Raw genomic sequence first — 16397 nt, forward strand, 5'->3', positions numbered from 1 at the left:
TTTTACAGATAGAAGCATCAGGGCTACCTGGTGTTAGGAAATTCACACAATGTAAGTGGCATAACCAAAATATAAATGCAAATTTTGGACTCTAAGTCCTATGTTAGGTACAGCACTCTTTTTCCTGTATCATTTGGCTTTATAATCTGATTAATGTTAAAAGAAAATATGAGCAATGCTAGAATATGAGCAGCTATAGACAAGTGCCCAGGATCAGTATAACTTACCATCACAATTCTGATGTGATTGTTATGCTTATACTTACATTGGAAAGACAATGTAACTTGCAGAGTTGATAGATATGGTAAAATGTTCTTGGAGTTGAGTGGCTGGATATTGTGAAGTGATGGTGAAGGGTAATTGCTTTGGACTCTACAAATTTCCTATAAGACTAGAATACTCTTAACAATGGAACACCTAAGTAGATAGTTTTAGAAAGAAGAAATCAATCCACTGTTTTCCTCAAATTAGTTCTTTTCCTACTGCAGTGCTACATGTCTTTATTCCCCTTAGCAGCAGCAAAAAGTATCACACAAGAGCACAATTTGTTACAATGTCATAGGGACATGATCTAGTGTGTAAAGGATGCTGTTGAGTCTTACAGTGTGGTCATCAACATACAGGCAAGACAATGATAACGCCTAAATTAGGGTTCGGTAAACTTTTTCTATAAAGGGCCAAATAGTAAATATTTTAGGCTCTGTGAGTCACATGGTCTTTTTTTTTTTTTTTTTTTTTCAGCTTCTCACCTCTGTTGTTGGAGAGCTAAAGTAGTCATAGATAACACAGAAACAAATGGGCAGGGCTATGTTCTAATAAAACTTTATTTATGGACAATGACATTCACATTTGATATAATTTTCATGTTTCATGAAATGTTATTCTCCTTTCGATTTTTTCAACCATTAAAATAACGTGAAAAACCATTCTTCACTCACAGGTTGTACAAAAACGTGCAGCAGGATGGACTTGGCCGGTGGGCCACGGCTTGCAAACGCCTGGCCTAATTAGGATAGAATGGCTGTAAGGGATAAAAGAGATGTGGATTTAATTGGGAGAGGGGAGAAAGGCATTAGGATGAAAACAAGGCTGACTTCAGGTTTAGAGAGGGACGGAGCAGAGAAAGCTCTTGGGAGCAGGCGGACACCTCTTCCCAGCCACAGTAATGAGCAGTGCCTGATGCTTTGAGGGATCCTGAACAGATTCACTCAGAATGACTCACCGGCTTGAACAAAGCTGGGGAAGATTTTTTGCCTTTTATTCAAAGAGAGTAATTGGCCCACCTGCATCTCTTAAATTAAGATTGCCAGAGCTCTAGGCCTTTAAGCCTCTTAACATGGTTTACTTCTTACACCTTTTATCAGCATAGAAGAATGGCCGCTCTTCTCATCTTTTTTTGTAAAACCCTGTTCCAAATGTCCAAACCACTTTATCCACATGATGATTCATGGCCATTTCCAGGCCTATGATCACGGAAACACAAAAAGTTACAGAAAATTTAAATGGCACCCTGTTAAGTGTTGTGGGCAGCCTTTGACAAGACATAGATAATCTGGAGTTTCAGAGATGTGATTTGAATTTCTCATCCGCCTTCCTTCCTGCCCCCCCCATTTTTTTTAAACTGAGGAATAAGTTATATATGGGCAATTCATTCTTTTTCGTACATAGGTCTATGAAGTTTGACAAATGCATGTAAGCACCATGACATGTTACATTTAACAGTTACATAACTACCATGGCAAGCAAAATATAGAACATTTCCATTGACTTAAAAAATTCCCTGGTGCTCTTTTGTAATTATCTTGTACCCTAACCCTAGTCCCTGGTAAACATTTATCTGTTTTTCTGTCCCTATAGTTTTGTCTTTTGCAAAATGGCACGTAAATGGAGTCATACAGGATGTAGCCTTTGGCATCTGGCTTCTTTCATTTGGGATAATGCAATTGATGTTCATCCATGTCTTCTCTGTTTTCTCACTGGTTTGTTCCATTCAATTGCTAAGTACATTTCATTGTTTGAGAGTATCAGTTGTTTACATATTCTCCAATGGGGGATATTTGGGTTGTTTCCAGTTTTTGGTGTTTCTGAATAAGGCCAATATAAACACTTATGTAAGGTTTTTGTGTGAACATAATAAGTTTGTATTGCTCTTGGGTAAACTCCTAGAAGTGGCCTTGCGGAGTTGTGCGTGAAGCGTACGTTTAACTTTGTGAGAAACTGCCACGCCATCTTCTGTGCCATTTTGCATCCCCTCCAGCAGGGTATAAGAGTTCTAGTTGCTCTGCATCCTCTCCAGTGCTTGGTACTGTCAGTTTTTGTTTGTCAAGTTTGGCCATTCAACAGGTGTATAGTATTATCTCACTGTGGTGTAATCTGCACATTCAGATGACTAACAATGTTGAACATCTCTTCATATGCTCATTTGCCACCCATGTATCTTTGGTGAAGTCTAGTCAGATTCTTGCCCCATTTTTTAATTGGGTTGTTTATTTTATTACTATTCAGGTGTGTGTGTGTGTGTGTGTGTGTGTGTGTGTTTAAGTAAGCTTTATGCCCAACGTGGGGCTTGACCTCATGACCCTGAGATCAAGAGATACATGTTCTACTGAATGACCCAGCCAGATACCCCCTTACTATTGAGTTTTGAAAAGTTTTTTTTAATACTCTAGGAACAAGTTCTGTATCAGATATATGTTTTAGAAATATTTTTTATCAGTCTGTGGCTTCTCTTTTCATTTTCTTAACAATACCTTTTGTAGAGCAAAATAGTAATAATAATAATTTTGATGAAGTTCAGTGACACCCCAGTAACAAGGAGCACATATAGTGCCCAAATTTTGGGTTTAAAATACCATTCTCCAGTAAAAGGAAGCAGGACTCCTTAGAGAAATGACTGATTCCAGGGCTGGGGCAGGGAAAATACATGAAACATCATATGGTGTCAGAAAGCAAAAGTGCTAAAAACTCATGGGGATGGGTTGAAGGAGCATGCGAGTCGACCTGAAGGAGCCCTCAATGGCCACATCGGGAAAATACTAGCAACAAAACAAATAATGATAGTAATGGATTATAACCTATAGAATAAGATAAATATCCATGAATCCATACTGACATAAGTAAATAATTGAGTAAAATGATAAATGAAAAAGAAGTTCTTTTTTGATGAGATTTTAATAATAAATATGGAAAGAATGATGGAAATAGAAACTTGCCATTTGGCAAAAGCTACAGTAATAATTGTTTTAGGCAAATTAATAATGGATGTTAAATTAGCAGATAAAAGTTTCAGCAGATAGAGTATGTGAATGATACCTCAGTAAAGCTGTTTTTAAAAAAATTTTTTTAATGTTTTATTTATTTTTGAGACAGAGAGAGACAGAGCATGAGCAAGGGAGGGGCAGAGAGAGAGGGAGACACAGAATCTGAAGCAGGCCCCAGGCTCTGAGCTGTCAGCACAGAGCCCGACATGGGCTCAAACCCGCGAACCCTGAGATCATGACCTGAGCTGAAGTTGGATGCTTAACCAACTGAGCCACCCAGGCGCCCAGCCAGTAAAGCTGTTTAAAAAAAATTTGTTATGGAAATTTCGAACACAGACAAAAGAGTCTAATACAGTGACCCCCACGTACTCATCACCTAGCTTTTTTAAAAAGCAAGTTTTGGGGTGCCTGGGTGGCTCAGTCAGCTAAGCGTCTGACTTCAGCTCAGGTCATGACCTCGTGGTTTGTGGGTTTGAGCTCCGAGTCGGGCTCTGTGCTAACAGTGTGGGGCCTGTTTGGGATTCTCTGTCTCTGACCCTACCCCCTACCTCAAAATTGAATTAATCGTTAATTGAATAGTGTACCTCCTGATAGGTTGCACTGAGAAGGGCACAGCATCACTTCTATGGTTTTCTTACCCAAAATGCATCACCTGAATTTAACCATGAAGAACCATCATTTAAACTCAAAGAACTTTATATAACTAGCCAGTCCTTTTCAAAGGTGTCAAAATCATGGAAGGCAAAGAAAGATTGATAAACCGTCTCACATTGGAGACAACTAAGGAGTCATGACAACTAAATCTAGTGCAGGATCATGGATGGGATCCTGGCCCAGAAGGAGGACATCACTGGGACAATAACAATATAATAAAATCTGAAAGAAGTTCATAGTTAAGTTAATAGTATTATACCAATGGTAATTTCTTAGTTTTGAAAAATGTACCATGGTTAAGTAAGATGTAACATTAAGGGAAACTGGATAAAAAGTATATGAAAACTTTCATATTATCTTTACAACTGTCTGTAAATCTAAAATTATTTAAAAAGAAAAGAAAAAAAACCCAAAAGCAGTGGAAAAATAAGCCAAAAACTTTAAAATTATCTACACATTGGAAGAAGGAGGAAACCATGTTAAAGAGACAGGGATAGAAATTGGATTTTCTGCTACATTATGTTTTGTAGATTGGACTTTGAAATCATGTCAATATTTTACATAGCTCTAAACAAAATTAAATTTGAAAAGAATTTCTTAAAACTAAAAAGACAAAATAAACAAGTCTAAAGGTTTAGTTAGTTGCAAAAGTACAGAGACAAGACTATTTCAAAAGACTTTAAAACCACAGTGATTTTGGAGCACCTGAGTGGCTCATTTGGTTGAGAGTCCGACTCTGGATTTCAGCTTAAGCCATGATCCCAGGGTTGTGGGATCGAGCCCTGCATTGGGCTCCGTGCTAAGCATAGAGCCTGCTTAAGATTCTCTCCCTCTGCCCCCCCTTTGCTTGTGCTCTTGCTCTAAAACTAAAAACAAACAAACAAACAAACAAACAAAAAACCCCAAAAAACCTACAGTGATTTGACTGTATATTGCTAATGAAATATACCCTCTGGACAAAAAAAATTGTAAAAATTCAGTTGTGTCTTATGGCCACAGCTGGGTCATATAGTAGCACAAAGCTGCAAGGGAATATGTGAAAGCACTTGACATTTCACTCTCTGTAGTGTGAGGCATCAAGGGAGAATGGGACTGGGAATGGCTTTGGGACAGCCAATCAACACTGCCAGCTCAGGATCTACTGGGGCCACCCTCCTCCCTATTTCCACCCCTCTTGGATTGGGGTAGACAAAGTCTTTCCCACCAGCAGATAAAATGGTAGTGGCAGCAATGCTTCTGCTTCAAGTGTTCTGCCAACTTACTGAGGCTAGGGTTGCTGCCATGACCGAGTTGGGCAGCAGATCTGTAACCATGTCTTTTCTGACCAATGCAGGAAGAATTCCAAGTTTGTTATCAGCGGTTACTAATCTCTCATCTCCAGGCTAACAGTTGGAACACTGCCTCCATCACTTATTTTTATGCTGAAGAAAATGGTAACCCTGCTTAGAGACTCTTGCATTTTGTAACAAGACTTGTGATTTTGAAAGTAATGGAAGAGTAATGGAAGCCTCAATTCGGGAAAGTTGCGTGGTGTGTAAATTCAGTCATCATTATGCAAATGTATATTCACATAATAAATCCAGAGACGGCTGACTATATTTTAGAAATATTATAGGCCAATTATTTTGACATCCTGCAGGAGGTAGATAAATTGTGAAATATATGTTATAGTATACACAGTAGCTTATTAACAAGATGTCTTTTGCTGGAAAATATTTTAGCAGAGAAACCATCCATCAGCACATTTCCAACTCTGTTCTCCTCCTTTGACTTCACAGACACATTTAGTAGCATGAAAAAAAGGAGGAAGCCTTGTGTGTTTGGTAGAGGCTTTTGGTAGTTTTATAAACCTTGTCTCATTTTATACTTATAATAATTAGTGAAATATTTGGGGTTTTTTTTAAGTTTATTTATTTATTTTGAGGGAGAGAGAGCAGGGGAGGAGTGGAGAGAGGGAGAGAGGGAGAGAGAGAGAGAGGGAGAGAGAGAGAGAGAGAGAATCCCAAGCAGGCTCAGTACTGTTAGCACAGAGCCCGACACAGGGCTCTATCCGATGAATGTGAGATCATGACCTGAGCTGAAGTCAAGAGTTGGACGCTTAACTGACTGAGCGACCCAGGTGCCCCAATGAGTGAAATATTTGAACCATAGCTCCTGTGCCCATTTTATAGATTAGCAAACTGATTAATGATTTATTTAAGGTCAACTGGGAGGCAAATTCAGATCACAGCCCTTTATCTGCTCAGTGTCTTTTGCACTGTGACATTTCTATCCTGCTTTCACTCCTCACTTTTCAGATTGAGAGAGTTTGGTGTAGTCTGGCACCCTCAGATGGAGAGTGACTGGACACACATGAGGGTCCTAGCATTATTGGTGGGTGCCATATCAACAGAGGGTAACGCTAAAGAGTTTGCCTTTTTAGCTAATGCCTGTGTGCAAAAATGTTCAGTAGACAAAGCCCGAACCTTCCAAGACCTCTGCTATCGTTTGCATTGTTCACCAGGTAGCACTGGGGACGGTGTTTCTATATTCAGAAATGCACATTAATGGCAAAGTGTCAGGGCCTCAAGGTAGAGAGAGTGTCAGGAGACTACTGATTTCTTGGGTGACATAGTACAAGTTACTTCACCCTTCTGGACCTCAGAGTGTATTATTTCTCAGGCTCCTACATAGTTCTAATATTTCCTAATTCCTTGCTTGGAGTTGCAGTGAAGAGAGGGAACGTTCTAACCCAGGGGAATGGTAAGAGGTCAACTGTTTATGCCATAGATTTCTGTCTGGACACATGGGCCTCACCTGCAGAGTTTAAAGTCTGACAAGAGAATTCTCAACTCCCACGAACAGTTGCGGAGTGCAGGAAAGTTGAATTAGTAAAGGTAATAGTGTTACTAGGAATTTTAAATGATGCACTTAATGCTGTCTCTGTCGGCCTCACAGAAGCTTCATGGTTGGTTTTGTAAGAGCAGAGAATGACATGGTTAAATTTGCTACTTAAGGACAAAGCTGGGGGTGGATAAGAGAAAAATACCCTGGCAGTTGTGGTAGCCTGGTGGCAGTGGCTCTCAATTCTGTCCGTATCACTTATAATTTTAAGATTTTAAAGGTTATTTGCAATGGAGATTTAAATAAACAAATAAATATACACACACAGAGCAAAAATCTTAAGTATACAACATAATGAATCTTTACCTATGTATCCGCTTTTGTTACCATTACCCAGGTCATTCCCAGCACCTCAGAAGCATACCTCCCATTCACCACCTTCCCCTGGGGTTACCACTCTTCTGTCCTCTATCACCATAGATGAGTCCTGCCTATTTCTGAACTTCATGTAAATAGAGTCGTATAGTAGATACGCTTGTACCTGGCTTGTTTCACTCAATGTTATGAGTGAGGTTCATCCATGCTGTTGTATCAGAGGTTTGCTCTTTTCCGTTACTATGTCCTGTTCTGTGGCATGCAGCTACTACGTTGTATTTGGCCATTCTACCGTACATTTAGGTTGTTTCCAATTTTTGTATTACTCTAAATGAAGTTGCTATGCACATTCTTGTGCATGTCTTGACGCACGTGAGCACTCATTTCAGTTAAGTGTATACCTAGGAGTGAATTTTCTGGATCAGAGGGCAGATGTATGTTTACTCTGTTAGAAACTGCCAAACAGTACTGCAGAATGGTTGTACCCCACCAGTTGGCTCAGAATCTCTGAGAGTGGGGCCCTACCTGAATGATAGGGATCATTCAGAATCTCACTTGGTGGTTCTGACACACAGTAGAAATGACAGCCTCTGTGGTCCAGCCTTAATTCCCAGGCCTGTATCTCTGTTATCATCTCAGCTCCAAAGGAACAATTCATTTATTGTCCAAAAGCAAGGACATTATTCCTTGTCCACAGATCTGAGAAGGAGCTGAGATTTATCTTTTGGGGTTTGCCTCTTACCTCTTGATTGCTTTTGTTATACTTCGTGGGGATCATATTCATCATCTTTCTCCTCCCCAAACCCTTGAACACAGGAATGGAAGGCTTTGTCCTATGCAAATGGGATTTTATGCATTAGGAAATATGAAGTGTGAAGATGAGGCAAAGAGCTCTTTCAGGGCTCTTGACAGCATCTGACCACATGGGTAACCACAATCTTCTCACACTGTAGAAATTCACCTCCTTTTAGCATTTCTCTACCCAATTAGGCTGAGGGACTGTCGTTATTTTCTCGGTCTGTCAGTGCTTTGAATTGACTTCGCTCAAAAATTTTACAAGCAACATGGCCCATTTAGTTATAGTTCATCTGAATTAATAAGAACAGCTAATATTTAGTTGTTATTATGGACAAGGCACCCTGCTATGTCCATGTATTCTCTTGTAACAAGCCAACAAGCTTCAGGGCTACTGTGAAGCCCATTTTACAGATGAGGAAACTGAGGTTGGAGAGCTCAAGTAACTTCCCCAAGTTCATGTGCTGATATATTATGGAGCTGGGATTCAAGCCCTTGTATTCTGGCTTCAGAGATGGAATTCTTAGTCACTAATTATACCACCTCTACTTAACCAATCTGAGCTTTTGAGAGCTATTTATGGCCTGGAATATGAAAAACAAGAGCTTTTCCTACTTCTCTGAGTTACAGGTCTCCTGGAAAGAAAATGCCAAATAATGGTGGTCTCTTGAATAATGGCATAGGGTGGAATGACTGAAGGGCCAAACTTGGCCTTTATATCTCCTTAAAAGAGTTGCTAGTCCGCCGGATGATTTTTTCAGGAGAGGAGCAGAAAGCGAAAGGGAACAGAAAAAGCAATAGGAAACTTATACAGCTTGCCTTCTTGTTCTTCATTCTATGTAGATGATCTTACCCACAACTGGAACTAAAACTCTAAATGGGCATGAATCCAGGATTTTTATCCAGAATAATTCTAAGCCACTCCAACTCCTTATTTGATTCCTTTACTTGGATGTCTTATGGGAACCTCAAATGTAACATTGTTCAAAAATGGAATTTTTTACTTCCTCTGCCCCCCCCCCGCCCCCCGCAATCTGTTCCTCTTAGCATTCTTTACTCGGTAAATGTCACGTCCCCCACCATTACTTATGTCCCAAACCGGAGTAGCCTTGCCATTCCCCTTTGTCTTCTTCCACCTTATGCCATCACTATGTCCTGTTGATTCTGGCTCCAAAATATATCCCACCTGCCTGTGTTTGAGTCCTGACTGTCCCATTGGAGACAAGTCTCTTAAGCTCTCTGTCCTCAGTTTTCTCTTCTGTAACATGGTGCTAATAGTTGTAAGGCAAGCTAGCAACTATGATTATTATTCTCGAGACTACACCCTAGTTGAAGTCACAACTCTTTCTTCCCTGGATTTCTGTAAGCACCTTCTAACTGGTCTCACAACCATTGGTGTCCTTTGGACCCATTGTCTAAAGCAGTGGTTCTCAACTGTAGCAGTTTTGCCCCCCCCCCCCCCAGGGACACTTAGACATGTTGGAGACATTTTTGTTTGTTACAGTAGGGGAGGGGGTTGCTATACCCCCTGGCATCTAGTGGGTAGAGGCCAGGAATATTGCTAAACGTCCTACAGTGCACAGGACAGCACCCACAACAAAGAATTGTCTGGACCTATGTGGAGAAACCCTGTTCTAAAGTGATGTTTGTGAAACACAAATCAAGTCAGGTCGTGCCCCTGCTTCTGTCTATCCAATAACTCCCCACAGCTCTTGGACAAAGCCCATTCATTTGGCTGTGCCCCCAGGTCCTGTGGTCTGGCTTTAGCCTACTACCCCAGACTCATCTCCCACCACTCTTACCCATTTACCCTGATCCAGCCACCTCGGTGTTCCTCTAGTTCCCAAGTAGACTGAGTGCCTTACTGCCTTAAAATCCTCAAATAGGCTCTTCCTGCTGCCAGGGCCACTGTTTGCTGTCTGTGTGGATCCCCACCCTGCCCTTTTCTGACTTTCCTGAGAATTGGTGGAAGATAGCCCTTGAGATGGAACAATCAATTGCACTTGCTACCAGGTAGTGACCAGCATCCTCTATTAGTTCCTCTATCCCTGCCTTAAGCATCATAGTGTACATTTAGTCGCACTACTCTTCTGTGGCCTTTAATCTGAAGTGATTACGGAAGGGTCCTGTAAGGATAGGAAGGTGAGGCAGAGGGCTACACTTCCCTGAAAGGCCTGCTTGGAGATGGTAAACAGGAAAGCTGATGGAGAAATCAATTCTTCAGACTAGTCTCTGAGGATTATGAAGAAAATTAAACTAGTTGCCAATATTTAAAGATCCAGAAAATTACCATGGACATCGGAATTCAATTTATCTCTTTCATAGGAAAATCTGGGAGTACGTGGTTACTGCCTCATGAGGTAATACTCACCAAGTTCTAATTCTGGTTTCCCTTTAAATGCGGCTTCCGCAGCCCCCACCTGGCTTCCTTTATGCAGGTACCTTACCTGCCCACCCTTAGCTAGCCATCCTGTGTCTGAACCCCTGTGTCAGTCTAGAGCCCTCTAGTGCTAGAGGATTTTGTCTGTCTGGGGCTGCCAACCCATGCCACTGAGCCCTGGCTACCTACACTTAGGAGGAATGTAAACAGACCAGAGCCCGAGCTCACATCTTCTGCTTTTTGGAGTGTTCTGTGTCTCCCTCCTGGCTGGGGTTAATTTCCTGGGCCCCATTAGGAAGACACTCTGCTTTCGTTTCTGTTTGAAGTCAACGTGAGAGTAACTTGGCTGGAAAGCACGTTCATTCTGCCACCTCAGCTTGGATGTGTGTATCTGTACAGGGGAGCTTGGTCACTCATTGTCAGAGGTGCCTGGGTCTCGTGAAGACATTATGCTGTGATAGCAAATTACAGTGTCATAGTCAGTTTGGACAGCTATAATAGAATACCATGGACTCGGTGGCTTAGGCAAAAACATTGATTTCTCACATTTCTGGATGTGGAAGTGCGAGATCAGCATGCCAGCATGGTCCAGTTCTTCGTGAGGACGCTCTTCCTGGTTTATAGATAGCTGTCTTCTTGCTGTGTGCTCACATGGTGGAGAGAGAGAGAGAGAGAGAGAGAGAGAGAGAGCGCGCACAAGCACGTGCTCGCTTTGGTCTCTTCATCTCCTCATAAAGGCATCAATCTCAGCATGGAGGCTTCACCCTCATGACATCATCTAGACCTAATTTCTTTCCAAAGGTCCTACCTCCAAATACTATCACATTGGAGGTTAGGGTTTCAACATATGAATTTCGGGGACACACATTCAGTCTATAGCACACAGCATTAATATTTCTAGCAAATATTAGTGGTTACCAGCTATGCATCCCTAAATTGATTCCAAGCAGGTAGAAGACGAACCTATGTGTCCTGGATCACCTCAAATCCACCTCCTGCTCTGGGAGATTAATGTGGCTGAAACCCTATAGCTGCACACTTGAGCAAATGTGGGGCTCTTCCCACTGTGTTCTCAGTTCCACGCTGGACTTCCACAGAATCCCATGGCTGAATTCATGTTGGTCGTCTTGATCCTGCCCTGAGCTTACCAGAGTTCAAGGCTCCTCTGCCAGTTTTTTTTTTAAGTTTACTTATTTATTTTTGAGAGGGAGAGAGAGAGAGAGGCAGAGAGGGAGGAGAGAGAGAATCCCAAGCATGTTCTATGCAGAAAGCATGGAGCCCGACGAGGGGCTTGATCTCATGAAATGTGAGATCATGACCTGAGCCAAAATCAAAAGTCAGACACTTAACCAACTGAGCCACCCATGTGCCCTGTTTTGTTTTGTTTTGTTTTGAAGTCCGTTATGGGCTGGTTAGCCTATAGATTTAATCCAGCTTTGGGCTCTCCTAGAGGAAGATTTTCAACTGCTTCCTGAACTTCCCATTATCTTGGCAGCTATTAGCTGACTTTCTCTCCCTCCGCCCACCACCCTTGCTTACTCTCTGCTCATATTTCTCCCTCCACCTTCCAAGTTCTCCAACAAGGAGCAGGCTTTCTGAGTCTTCCCGCTGTTTGTAGTTTCCCTAGGAATTCCTGTGAATAAAATTTTCTTCATCTCATCCATTGTTCTGAAAGACAAATAGTGTGGAAGGTGACATTACTTTTCAGCACATATATCAAGTCTTTCTGAAAATCACTGACTTGCATCAAACTACAGATTTCATCAGTTCCAAAGCATACATTTTCCTCCCACATTTTAACATCTGTGAAACTGAGATGTGTATTATGTCTGCTAGTGGGTCATGATTTAATTGTCAGTGTGGTTTTCTTTCTTAGTGGTATAATAGTTGTGTGTCTTAGAGTTAATGACATCTTAGATTTGCTGAACTATACTAACATGAGCATCTTGCTTACAAAATGTTTTCTTGAGACAGAGACAAGAGGGCAGATGCCTGAAGGCTGTGTAGGGATGAACTGTGGGAAAGGGCTAGGGGTGCAGAGAGAGGCAATAATATTCTCAAGGCACCTGGTGGGGGGAAGAGAATGGCCTGTCCAACAAACCAAAAGTGTTTAGGGAGGCAGGCGTGTAGAGAGCAGAGAGGATAATGAGCCACTTTAAATGGATGTGAGGATTGCACAGGAATATTTATGGAAAGTGCTTAGGACTTATAGGCACTGTATAAATGGTACTTTGCTTTGGTTTGTTTTCTGGACAAATGAATGAGGAAATTTATGATATTTTATCAGTTCTCTGGCATTCTTCCCCCCCCCCCCCACATTTTACACCTCCAAAATTTGGATGCATTTTACAAGTAGGGTGTTTCATTATTTAATTGGCAGCGTTTCCCTCCATAAACGGTATCTTATAGTTGATGAAGCATGGTATATAAAATCAATTGCTAAAACTGACACACTGTCCCTTTGTTCCTAAGTTCTTAACCTGAATTCCTGATCTCCTACAAATTCTGATCTGTATACTTGGAACTTTTTGAACTGCTTTTCCTAATCCAGGCTTAGGTTATGGGTCTCATGGCCTAATCCCTTTGTGCCTCAACCCTTGGTGTCTATGAGATCCTATGGGGCTGACCTGAATGTCAGTTTGGGCTTCTCTACACCTGTGTGAAAAGGAACAGGTGAGCATTTGAAGGAATGACAGTTCATACAAGTATTCATGCATAGTTTCTTCTTCAAATTCCAGGCTTTAAAAATTCATCCATTCAACCAGTATTTATCTGAATATCTATTATCTGCTAGGCCAGAGTTTGGCAATCTATGGTCTACAAGCCAAATCGGGACCAATGCCTGTTTTTGTAAATACAATTTTATTGGAAGACAGTCATGCCCATTTATTTACAAATGGTCTATAGCTACTTTTGAGCTACAAACAGTAGAGTTGAGTAGTTGCAACAGATGGTATGGCTTGCAAAGCCAAAAATATTTACTATCCTGGCTCTTTATAGCACCAGTCTGTCCTCCTGGGGGATCAAGAAGGGTCCTATCTTAAATGAACAGTCAGAGAAAAGACAATACCATAAGAAAAACGTTCCATTTTATATTGAAAAGCACACATCTAACCCAGGAGAGCATGGGCCTTATATGTCTTTGTCTCCAAAGAATTCCCACTGACTAAAACAGTGCATGGCACAAAGTGGGTGCTTGTGGTAGATAAAGATGCCTTCTCTCTTTGTGGCTCCTCCCACTGAGAGGTGGAATCTATTTCTCCTCCACTTGGTTTGGGACTAGACTAGTGAATTTCTTAATTAATAGCTTATGGCAGATGTGATATTCTGGAACTCTGAGGCTAGGACATAATGCACCTTGCAGCTTACCAAGCCTCTTAGAATGCTCACCCTGAGGGAAACCAGCCACCTGATAAGGATTCTGACTCCATCATGCTGGAGGAGCCAGGTACAGGCACTCTACTCAACAGTCTTAACTGAGGCTAGCCTTGCAGCCGTCACCTGCAGACATGTGAAAGAACCCATCCTGGACCCTCCAGACCTCCCATCCACCAGCTGAATACCACTGAGGAATCCCAGTTGATAACATGGGAATCAGAAGAATCACTCAGCAGAGCCCTGCCCAAATCCCGGACTCATAAAATCATGAGATATAACAAAATGATGTTGTTTTCTTAAGCCACTAATTTGGGGGTACTTTGTTCCTAAGAAGTAGATAGCCGGAACAATGTTCAATAAATATTGGTGGCTTTGTTTGTTTACATAGCCAGGCAAGTGTAGAGTCAGTACCAGAACCCAAGTCTGTTGATTCACAGCATTTATGATAGTTTTATTTCTATTGATAGTTGCCTAAGCTTAGCAGGGCAATCTGATTCTTCTCACACCCCTTCCGATCTCTCCCAAAGTCTGAGTCAGTTAGAGGCCAAATAACATGTTAGGAGCTTTGTGAAAGGTGATATCTAAAGTCGGACAAGTGTTTCTGGACTGGATGCTGGGGAGCATGATGGCACTACAGTGTGCTTTACAACATACAGGGGCCTAGGGTGCACCTCCAAGTTTTGAGGAGCCCCTCAGAAGGTTTTAGTAGTTCTGCAGAATCTCAGATATAGTACATTTATAGAGGAGTCCAGGAACAATAATGAAATTCAGTTTCTCCAGAAAGACTGCTTGGGTTTCAACTCAGATCTCATGCTTACTAGTTAGGAGGCCTTGGATGAGGTATTGAATTGTTTTACCTCACTTACCTCATTTGCGAAATGGTGATAATATCGACACACGGGTTGTCATGAAGATTGAATGAATTAATCCATGCAAAGCAAGTAGAAGATTTGTAGCACTTAGTAAACACTCTTATAAAGAGAGTCATTCTTAGTAGTAGTACTAAAGATCCAACTTTCATTAAATCTCAACTTTCATCTAGAAATTTTTTTAAATTTTTTTTAATGTTTATTTATTATTGAGAGACAGAGAGAGACAGAGCATGAGCATGGAGGGGCAGGCAGAGAGAGGAGGAGACACAGAATCCGAAACAGGCTCCAGGCTCTGAGCTGTCAGCACAGAGCCGATGCGGGGCTGGAACCCACAAACCATGAGATCATGACCTGAGCCGAAGTCAGATGCTTAACCGACTGAGCCACCCAGGAGTCCCTAGAAATGTTTTTTTTTTTTAAACACAGGACATATCCAGTTGTCCTGTAGGGACTAATATATTGGCATATGTTTTTATTCATGGATTTGTTGGAATGATTCATGTGTAGTCACCTACCTTTGGTGTGTTGTTCCGCTGCACATTTATCATTTATGTTCTTGACACACTGAATATCTATACTCTATTACTTCATTAAAAGCATTGGAATCTGTACCACAAAATTTTTTTTAACTACATCTTTGGCTTTCCAGTTTACTCAGCTGTTAGGCATACTTTGCAAACTCTGAAGGGCAGACACATCTCATCCATCCCCAAGTTTCCTGGATCTGCCTGTTTTGTACCCTAAGTGGCTCAGTGGAAAAGGGAGATGTTCTTTCTTTTTTAAATTATTTTTAACATTTATTCATTTTTTTAGTGTTTTTATTTATTTTTGAGAGAGAGAAAGAGTGTGAATCGGGGAGGGAAAGAGAGAGAGGGAGACACAGAATCCAAAGCAGGCTCCAGGCTCTGAGCTATTAGCACAGAGCCCAAGGCCAGGCTTGAACCCAACAAACCGTGAGATCATGACCTGAGCTGAAGTCGGATGCTTAACCAACTGAGCCACCCAGGTGCTTCAAGGGAGACGTTCTGTCTTTACTGAACCACACTGTGGGATGGAGCTAGACGTAGTGGTTGGGGTTGGTTTAAGGGAAACTTAGGTCCCAATAGTTCATTGTTGCTTTTGTTTCCCCTGCCTCTGGAGAAGTGTTGAATAAGAAGTTGCTGCGGCCAGGGTCAAAGAGGCTTTTGCCTGCTTTCTCCTCGAGGATTTTGATGGCTTCCTGTCTTATGTTTAGGTCTTTCATCCGTTTTGAGTTTATTTTTGTGTATGGTGTAAGAAAGTGGTCCAGGTTCATTCTTCTGCATGTCGCTGTCCAGTTTTCCCAGCACCACTTGCTGAAGAGACTGTCTTTATTCCTTTGGATATTCTTTCCTGCTTTGTCAAAGATTAGTTGCCATATGTTTGTGGATCCATTTCTGGGTTTTCTATTCTGTTCCATTGGTCTGAGTGTCTGTTTTTGTGCCAGTACCATACTGTCTTGATGATTACAGCTTTGTGATACATCTTGAAGTCCAGGATTGTGATGCCTCCTGCTTTGGTTTTCTTTTTCAAGGTAGCTTTGGCTGTTCAGGGTCTTTTCTGGTTCCATACAGATTTTAACATTGTTTATTCTAGCTCTGTGAAGAATGCTGGTGTTATTTTGATAAGGATTGCATTGAATATGTAGATTGCTTTGGGTAGTATTGACATTTTAACAATATTTGTTCTTCCAATCCGTGAGCATGGAATATTTTTCCATTTTTTTGTATCATCTTCAATTTCTTTCATAAGCCTTCTATAGTTTTCAGTGTACAGATTTTTTTTACCTCTTTGGTTAGGTTTATGCACAGCAAAGAAAACAATCAACAAAACTAAAAGGCA

Source organism: Felis catus, chromosome X, assembly GCF_018350175.1.
Source record: "Felis catus isolate Fca126 chromosome X, F.catus_Fca126_mat1.0, whole genome shotgun sequence".
NCBI classification, from domain to species: Eukaryota; Metazoa; Chordata; class Mammalia; order Carnivora; family Felidae; genus Felis; species Felis catus.